This window comes from Papaver somniferum, unplaced genomic scaffold (genome assembly GCF_003573695.1).
Source record: "Papaver somniferum cultivar HN1 unplaced genomic scaffold, ASM357369v1 unplaced-scaffold_16, whole genome shotgun sequence".
Classification (NCBI taxonomy): Eukaryota; Viridiplantae; Streptophyta; class Magnoliopsida; order Ranunculales; family Papaveraceae; genus Papaver; species Papaver somniferum.
Genome location: NW_020625486.1, coordinates 2,100,253 through 2,110,898, shown reverse-complemented (window position 1 = coordinate 2,110,898; position 10,646 = coordinate 2,100,253). Strand labels below are relative to the sequence as shown.

At 37.6% G+C, this 10,646-nt stretch overlaps 1 pseudogene; it reads right to left on the bottom strand.

Moving 5' to 3' along the window:
• Nucleotides 1-5,964: 5,964 nt before the first annotated feature.
• On the bottom strand, nt 5,965-10,236 carry LOC113337458 (annotated as a pseudogene).
• Nucleotides 10,237-10,646: the final 410 nt, after the last annotated feature.

The following is a 10,646-nucleotide window of genomic DNA, read 5'->3' as shown; positions in this document are numbered from 1 at the left end:
TGAGTAGAACAAAAATAGATCACAAAGGGGATTTGGAGAGAGCGCCATGGAGAGTGCGCCCGTAAGAAAAGATGGAGAGTGCGCTTGGAAGAGAGACATGGAGAATGCGCTCAAAAGGGATAGCGAAGAGTCGAGTTTGGAAATGGGGATATGTATCTCATGTTGCGCCAAAGCCTGTGGAAGCGTTAGGTTTGCACTACTACGAGGTATCTCAATATCGCCAAGAACACAATCACATACACAAGAAGAACAAGTATTTAACGAGGTTTAATCCTCGGGAAAGAATAAGCAATTTTATATATCACATCAATATATAAAATTGATGTTGTATATCAATAGGAGTTGACACATTCCTTAGCCGTGCAGTGAAGAGAACTCTTACTTAGCTCTAGTGTATTTTCTCTAGTTCTCTATATGGCTATTTATACACATCAATAGGAGTGGATAACATTCCTTAACAAGGAATACTTTCCTACAAGTATAGGGTCTCCTAACTTAGCTCTAAGAACAAAGCTCTTAAGCTTCTATATTTAGGACACAAGTACTTGGTTTCCTTAAGGAACTAGATTTCCTAATCTAGTCCCTGACCATCCTACCAACAATTCTCCACCTCGGATCATGCATTCATGCATGAGACGATCAATAGACAAAATCACCTCCATCTTCCAACGTCGATTGAACCATCATTGGCTGCCTACGTATCCTCAATAGATATCAAACCCAACCGTAGTTCTCTTAAATGGCTTTGCTAGAAGACCTCCACCAGGTTCATAAGAACCTTTACCTCAAAAAGGGTCTTGTACATACCATCATATACATCAAGCTACCAACAACTTCGGCATATGGGACTTGGGCCATATACTTTTGCGCTTGTTCAGTAGTAGGAGACATACGAGCATTCAACTTAAAATGAGCAGCAAGGGAGTACTTATAGATTTAGTTCCTTCGTAGACACCAAACTTCTGTAACACTTTCTTCAAATATGCCTTTTGAGACAAACAAACTTTACCCTTCTCTTTGTCACGTTGAATCTCCATGCCAAGAATCTTCTTAGCTTCTCCCAGATTCTTCATCTCAAACTCAGATGACAACTTGTTCTTCAAATTATCAATCTTTTTCTTGTTATTCGATGCAATCATCATATCATCGACATACAAGAGAAAATATATGAAAAACCCATCATGTATCTTCTTAAAGTATACACAATGGTCATAATGACTTCTTGTGTATGTTTGGCCTATCATAAACTGGTCAAATCGCTTGTGCCATTGTCTTGGAAGGGACACGGCGAACAAAGCTCATATGTCTAAACACAAGTCATCCAAAGCTGGAAAAGGTGACAACAACAATCGCAACTCGAAGCATGGACCTAACAAGAAAGGTATGTTTCGTAAACCAGAATCGAGCATTATTAAAATTAAGGGTCCTTGTTGGGTATGTGGAAATACTGGTCATATGGAAGTTCACTGTAGACAACGTAAGGACAAGAAGAATAATGCTAACTTGGTTGAGAATCCATGTGCCATTCTTGTAAAAAGACTCCATCTCGTCCTGCATTGTACCTTCCCATTCTTTACACTCTGTACTACGTATACCTTCTAAATAAGAAGTAGGAGTACCATCTTCAACAACTGGTAATGCATAAGTAATGTAATCATTCATCCAACCAGGCTTCCTGGTTGTTCTTCTTGGTTTGCTGGTTGCTATGGTTTCCTTGACCATAGCTTCTATATCTTCTACTGACTCTTGTTCCTCTTCCTCAACAACGTCACTATAATTTGGAACTTCAGTAGATACTTCTCTTGCAGACCCAATGTCTTCAGAAGTATTATCAACAGATACAGACTTAACTGGAATTGGTGGAGTTGCATCAATCTCCACATGTTGCAAAGGCTCACTAGTACTGGTGCTTCTGTTCTCCGCCTGCCGAGAACCCCAAGACTTTACCATAGACATCTCATCAAATGTGACATCTCTACTCATGACAATCTTCTTCTCAACTGAATTCCAAATCTTGAACCCTTTTACTCCATTCTTCATACCCACAAAGATTCCTTTCACGGCACGGCTATCAAGCTTGTTTTCACTAACATGATACCACGCAGGACAACCAAAGATATGAATTGAGTCATAATTATAAGCTGGTTTACCAAACCATTTCCCATAGGAGTTTTACCTTCTAATGCAGCTGATGGCAACCTATTAATGAGGAAGCACGCATACGTAACTGCCTCAGCCAAAAACGCCTTTCCTAATCCACCATTAGATAACATACATCATACCTTCTCCAGCAAAGTACGATTCGTGCGTTCAACTACCCCATTTTGTTGCGGTGTCTTCTCAGCTGTGAAGTGCCTCTTTATCCCCTCATCCTGACATACTTGCAAGAATGGACCACTCTTGTACTCTCCATCATTGTCCGAACGTAGTACTTTGATCTTTCTGCCAGTTTGAGTCTCATTTTCCTTTTTCCACCTCACAAATGTATGTGGTTGTCAATTAGAGGAAGTTGGCAATTAAAAGGAAGAAGTAATTTAGGGAGAAAGTACACGTCATCAATGTGGTCCCGGAGGAAACTGCCCAGAATCGATTACATGGGTGTCAGAATAAAAGTGTTTTCGGCAAGGACACGTGTAATGAAATCAACGTATGAAAATATCTTGAATGTCAACATCATACACTTGTACGATGTTGAGCGACCCAAGTGAATTTTTGGAAGTTATAAATACCCCTTCAAGAGAGAACCCAAGTGGATTTTGGGAGCTTTAAATACCCCTTCAAGAGAGAGATTTAGGGTCATTCAGTGTATTAATCTCTAGATCAGGGTTATTCTCTATCCATTTTTGTATAACTTAGAGGTTGATCCTCTTGAATTTATACATTATTTAAACTGCATGTCCACCATTAAATGATCTGACAACTTCCAAGTTCCAACAATCATAGATGATGTCCGATTCTCAAGACTGGTAACGCAAATTTTTTGATTTTGCTTTGATATGTAGAGCTACTTGCGTGGTTATTGAATGCCAATTCCCCAAACAAGAAATCATGAAAAAAATAAAAATAAAAAACTAGCTTTGTATACAATCGAAACCCAAACTTAAACATTATCATGGAAATTGTAGGGTAAGAATACTTACAAAGGTTCAGAGTTGATTGGAAGAAAAAAATACTCTGATCAAAGTTTTACTGTATATATGGTATGTCTGGTGTTGCGTGTTGATGACGTGGCCAAATAAAAATTCTCTATCCTCCACGTTTGGCTGCCAGCCTGCCTGCCACATGCGATCAGATGTTCACTTAGAGCTTCTCCAATGGAATGTGTGTGAAGGAAAAAGTCTTCATCCACATAGGAAACACAATCATTTTTATAAAAAATCATCTTCAACCCATTGATGTAAGGATGATGTGGCAATAAAAAAGTTAGACATCCTCTAAGTGAACCTCTAGTTTTAGACATTCACTTAGAGGATGTCTTCCCATCCTAGTCACACTTTAATTAATAAAAATCATGAAAAACAAAAATGAAAATAATTTTAACCAATTATATACTACAAATAAGTAAAAGAAGGATACAACACTTTATGGGTTGGAGATAAAATTTATTTTCTCCTAATATTTCGGATTTTATACATAGAAGATATGTTAAAAATGATGCCACGTATGAAACATCCATATTCACCGTTGGAGAAGCTCTTAGCATTTTCGAACCACACCAAACCTTATTTCGTTTATCTCTTTTTAAGAGAAACCCCAATCGTGAGTACATCAAAGATCAATCAGAAAGCTAATATGAGGCGTTTATCCGAAGAAAGGTTCCTCCAGAAATCTCGCAGGTATTATTAATCTTGATTATTTATTTATTTTTATGTTTCGTACCATTTTCAATAGAATAATTTTGTTCCTTCATCAAATCCTCTAGGATGAGTTGTGATTTTTGGGAGATCATTGAGAACGGTCGCCGGGATGACTATAAATATTCTGATGCTAACTGGTAAGATCTTGAACCTAAGCTTATGCTTTATATACATTTTTAATTGATCTGATCTAGTGTTATTATAATAACTATACAAAATATATGTCGCCCTGATTTTGAGTTCTAAATCTTTGTTATTAGCCTCTATGCGAATATTCTGTTCAGAATGTTTTTACAGAACTGTCGCATAATACTTCAGCAATGGAAATCCGTTCCGAAAAGAAAATTCATGCTTCTCTGTCGGCCCCGGCTGCATCCGGTCATCTAGTATGTTTACTTCTTGTGTTTGCAATCGACGCCTGAGTTGTTTTTGATTTTTCCAGGGAGGGTATGAGTGATATTCTGAACGATCCGGCAAATTATTGAGGATGATAAGATAAACACCCTACTAAGCTTTCACAAGGATATATGTGCCAATGTACTACTTGATCCATCCTTTGGTAATGATGATGTTCTACGTCAAGATGCATTTGAGGACTTGAAAATCCTTGAAGTAACTACACATTCTTACTGCGATGATTGATACTAGATATAAATCAAAATTACTGATGATGACTTGTGTTTCTTTTGCCAGAAATTTGAGACTGTACTGGTTGATCCCGAAATTGAAAACAAACAAAGGTGTCTGGTTGCAATGTACAAGCATTTGAGAATAAAGAGACGACAACTGAAGGTTCTAAATAATTCCTTGTTATTTATTTTAAACTGTTTTTTTTACCTCGAATGTATCCTTCTTGATCAGCATTTTAGTTCATGACTGCCCCTTTGAAAATTGTTTGTTCGATGCTTGAAACAGATGAAAGCTGCAATGTTAGAATCTCCTCATGCCCAGCTGCTTCCAGAAGATATTAAGCAAAAATTAGAATGTGCTGATGATTATGGTGCTGAAATTTATGATAATGATACGGAACGCCTACAGGGTGTCATACGTAACACACTTGCTGATCTCCAAAGATTAGTACCAAGATAGTGATGGGGATGAAGATCCCCAATTCATGGATGATCAGCCTATAACTAAAGACACAATAGATCAGTACATGCGGTTGGAGGAGGAAGTAATAAGGAGGTCGGACAAAATGGTTGACGTGTTGGAAGATGTGAATCCCATTGCGGGATATATATACGACCTAAAACGTCACACTGAAATTATGGAAAGGGATTTAACTGCAAGTACGTACATTACTTGAATACTTTCCAATCTGATAATCATAAATTACAAGTATATAGTTGGGTGATGCCGTCTATACGTGTGACACTACATATTTAAGCAAAAAAAAAAAAAAATTAAACTAACTGCTTACATCGTTCTAAGCAGGCGAGGCTCACAAACAACTAGTTGAGAAGGTCAAGTTATGATCTCTGAACGGCACAGGATGTCATGAACGCCTTTATTGACGCACTTTTTGGAGGAGTACACGAAGGACTTTCCAAGGAAGTGCAGAAGAAGAAGAACTACCTTGCTGCTGCAACTCATGATTACGAAGAATCACAGATTCTTCTCCTGCAAGCTATTGATTATTTCTGTGAAAAGTCTGGCCCTGAGGTTGTGAAGGAGATAGCATTAGTTCTGAAAACACTCCATGATGAGGATGTGTTGGAGGAAGAGCACATTGTTCAGTGGTACAATGAAGAGGTTGCTGCTAGTGGTAGCAAAAATTCACAGATATTGAAGAATGTCAAGCCCTTCATTGAGTGGTTGCAGAGTGCTGAATCTGAATCCGAATAGAGATGAAATAAAAAAAAATCTATGAAAACCTACAAGTCTTATTATTGCACGAATGCATTTCGCGTTGCAGGAGGAATAAGAACAAATACTGATATCATGTTACATTCACAGAGTCGGCCAGAAAATAGTTAAGTAATTGCACTGAACGGGGTCAATTCAGTTCTGAATGGGTCGGTTCAGTTTCAGAAGTTTAGAAATCGGTACCCTTAGTTTTGGTTATAGTTTATCCCAAGAACATGAAGAATGATGTTGACCAAATAGATTTGACATAAAAAAAAATTGTTCTGATTATAGGAGTTACATGTCTCGAATTATACAACAAAGCGCTGAGCCGAAAGGCCCGAAACTATAACTGAGAACAGAAATGAGAGAAAAAACTTACATTTTCAAGCTCGGGAAGCTATTGAGGGTGCACGACGAAAATCAACCAGTGCAGTACTTGAGCACTCCTCCTCATCTCGTGAACATTTCTATCCATTTTCGGATACTTAGCAGTTTAACAAATCACAAGACTTGTTTTTATCAAAGGGGAGACAAACATGGTTTTGCTAGTACTTCTACTTGGGTTCCCAAAATATGATATCTTCTTGGTCACCAACCAAGCCTAGATCTTTAAGTCTTCTTTCCTGGTAGTATTCAAGCTCATCTAGTTCTAATTCTCTGTTTCTGATGACCTCATCGATTTGTTGTAAAATCTTCTTCTCCGCAAGTCTTATTCCCAGTGCTACTGCAAGCCTTGGACTCAAATTCCCTCCCTCAAGTAGCTTCTCATCCTGCAAGACCATACTTGTCAAGTCGGTTTAGTTCAAGTCAGCGGTGTCTTAGATAGTTTAGCTATGTTGCTCAAACTGTGCATGCATGATATTAGTAGTTCCGCATTGGACAAGGAACTGTTAAACAGAAGTGAAGGTCAAGTTACCTCTTCGATGGTGGTTGCATATTTAGAGAGCGCGGTTTTGCAGGTTTCTCTCAGAACTCGGCATATTAGCTCTTCATTGGTAGGGCTAATGGGCAACTCAAGATGGCCCCATACGGCGTTTCTGAATACAGATTCCAAGAGAAATGCATCTAGACCACCAAGAGCTACCAAACGCAGGTAAGGAAGCATTGCTGGTGGAAGGGGCTGGCCTAAGACGATATCGAAGTATGCAGTTTCACCCACAAGACCATTAGACTCGGCAATGTCCAGTTTGTCACCGAGAAATGGGTCTGAGTCAGAAATCCCTAACGTCAGAGTATATGCATTGCGATCTGGCCTTGAGTCGACAAAGCCATAATCTAATGCCAACTCAGCATTACTCTTCCCTGCATCATATTGGATATATATCTGCCGTGAAATTAACCCACATTTTACAAATCTAATTTTTTTTAAATAGCCCACCAATTCCCAACATTTACATTGTGGGGTATTATTAGAAGATTTACCTGCTCACCAGACTTTACAGAAACAGGAGTCCTCGAGGAAAAAAAGACATCCCTAGAGAAGATACCTCCTCCTTTGATTTCCCAAGCAACATTCTCCGTAGTTATGCTAGCACTGTGGTTGATCTTGTAAAACAAATAAATAATTGTCATTGAAATTTTCAAGATCGTCATCCTTCTTCAGCTTGTTTAGATATGATTTAAGAAAACAAATCTTATATTTTGATATAATAAAAATTAACATTTCTGAAGACCGTGTGCAGAACTCGAAACACATTTTGTTAGCTTTGAGGTAGTGTCTGCTTTAGAAGTCAACTTTAGAAAAAGAGCAGTGGCTGGTACGGGAGGAGCTCAAAATGCTGTTAGTAGTGCAACCTTGTTTGGGTCTGAGCTGGTAGCATTTCCTTTTACTTATTTGGGAATTACCATGGGAAACTATTCAAAGTGTGTAGGTTTTGGGGATGTGATTTTGCAGTGACTTGAGAAAAGGCTAAGTACTTGGAAAAGGAGATATTTTTCCTGAGGAGGCTGGCTTGTTTGGTCAAGAGTGTAGGCGTAATGGCTAGCTTATCAACCTATTATCTTTCTCTTTTCCAGTTACCTGATTCAGTTGCAAAGAATATTGAGAAAAATCATGAAAAATTTCGTATGGGGTCTACTAATTCTATGAACAAGAAGTTGTTTGCTAAAGAATCTAGCGATGGTCTTGGTGAGAAGAAAATGAGACTTATGAACAAGGCCCTTCACATCAACTGGATTGGAAGAAAAGGCATCAAGTATGTTTTGAGCTTTATTCAAAATTACTTGGAACCAAACTGCAATACTGAGGGAGATGGTGGTGACAAATTAAGACACATTTCAACTTCTTCAGGAATCTAAAGCAGCATGAACTGTTGGAGGTAACAAGAAAAGTCTAATGACCACCTCTTATTGATCTCTGATTCTGTGAAGTAACATGAAAAGTCTGGCATTATTTTCTGAGAGTTCCAAGATGACTTGGGTGTTTAAGAAATAGTGCGAGGGATTCCATATGGGATTGAAGACATAAAAAAAGAGATCAAAGAAGAAGAAAATATGGGAGTTTTTACCCTTTGCGGTGTGATGGAAAATATGTCTGGAGAGGAATAAACGGCTTTCCATGAAAGACTTTTGACTCAATCGTCAAGGAGGTGAAGTGTTGTATTTGTATAATTGAGCTTTCATGAAGGAATTTCTTTAACTATGGTGCTTTCTAATTGGCCGACTGCAATAGGTGCGGTGAAATGTTATTTTTCTGACGCAATGGTGTTCTTTTCAGTATAGCTACTATCTTAGTGTTTATGCTGATTTTTTAATCAATATAGCCCATTTTTGTTCATTTATGTGACAGTGAAGGCAATGAATTTGAGCAAGTAAGCAGAATATCAAGATCTATGCAGATATCTTAGTTCTTCCCCTAACTTACAGAGACTACTGCACATTCTACTTCTATTAAAAACATTTAAAGAGTGATAGATATCTTACCAAGTCGGCTAGAGGGACTAGAACAAGATCTTGACCACGAAGGCGTGAAAATGCTCTTGATCTGAGTATACCAAATGCCTAAAAGAAGTCGTCTGATGTAATTGAAGGAAAAAGGTGCTTGTTGGGAAGTATAACTTCTCGTTCGACATTGAGAAATTCTCTGTGCACATATTCTTTCACACCCCAGGTTGTGCTCAATAGTTGAGTACCTGCAGGAAAATCAAACCCAATCTTGGTTACATAAACCAGGACCTTATACTGAACTTTTGAATTAGAGAATACAAGTTGACATGAAATGACTAGATTAGACTAAGAACAATGGTTACTTTACAATCTATGGGTACACCAAATTATTTCCAACTCTTAGATATTAGTACTAAATTTGATATGAGGCATATTCAGCCAGCGTCAGATGCCCTTTTGTGGTTTCTAAAAGCGATTACTGTCACTCACAAATTAGGTGTCCTCTAAGCAAGAACTATAATGCCTTCCAATTTCACTATAATTTCTTCCAATACGCAATAATTTCTTCTAATTCACGGCATTATCGTAAGAGGCCCTTTGTAATGACCCAGAATCCCCCTTAACCAAAAAGTATAATTCAGTACAATGTCTTCCAATTCCCACTCCAATGTCTCCCAATTCACTGCAATGTGCCTTGAAATAACATCAAAACTACCGCCCGCACCCACCATGGCAGTACTTACTAGTATAAAGCATAGTCAAGTAGGCTCATTATCTGAGACAGGAACAGATTAGCAGCATATAAAATTGGTGTCCCTGTGCAGAATACGCTAAAATTGGGTGTGATGGAAATAGCTAACTTAGCTTAAACAGCTTGTTTAAGACCTCATTTATAACATGATTATCCAGCCGTTGTTATGCTGGTCTACTAATGCTTAAAACATACAGTCTAATCCATAAACTAGAGATATGTACTGACCTTGAATTTCAGAAAGCTCCTCTTCTGACCTGTACTGGAGACATCAAACTTAATCTATTAACGATCGAACTATTTAAGAGACTTGAAACAGAAAAATTACAAGAAATTGGATTAACCCAAACTCACCAAAATATGGTAGAATCAGTTTTCTCTGGAAGAATTTGAAGGTAACTAGCCCATTTAGAATCCTTATTGGCTTTCTCCCTAAGAAGAAACAAAGCAACAGAAACCCAAGGTTTTTATCCACCGACAAATTTCCCAATTTCTGAAGAAGCTACTAAATCTGGATTAATCCAAAATTTGTTGGGTATTTCTAAAATCACTTCATTTCTTGATATATCTCTCTGGGCAATTAAACCAAGTCCTTCAGGTACGATTCCTGGTTTTATACCTGCTGATGACTTGTTTGATATAACACCTTGATTGCAGATCCAATCCCAGAAGTTATCAACTGATGGTAATGGTGTGTTAGTTGCCGGTGATGAGATGGATTTTACAGTGAAAGGTGAAGTTTTTAAGTAGAGATTGTGTTTAGTTGTTTGAGAGAAATGGGGTTTTATTGTGGAGGAGAGAAAGGGAGATGATGAAGAGACAGAGAAGAAGAGCGAAGAAGCCATTTCTCTGTTTCTATTTTCTCCCAAAAGTTTCAAGTTCTGAAGTTACATACCCTTTTTGGCAATGTCGATTGGGTTGTGGATAATGTACCGTTTAATTTCTTAAAATCAAATTGAAAAATGGATCTACATTAAAAAAAAAAAAAAAAAAAAAAACAAGCTGTTTTTAGGCATACCAAAAACTTTCTAAGCATATCAAGTAAAGACAAAAAATGGATGTCAAATAATAAAATCAGAAAGCAACTACCCAAAAAAATTTATATGACAAATCTGCTCTTTATGTATTAGTGTTAATAATCTGGATTAGTGATTAAAAAGTTTATTTAGTGATTAATTTTCAGAATTATAAAGTTTGTTTGTGTAGATGATAAATTTTGGGGGAAAAAAAATTATTGAGAGAAGGAGAAGGAGAAAGTGAGAAAATTTATTTCTTGATTCAATGGAGAATGAGGAAGGTCATTA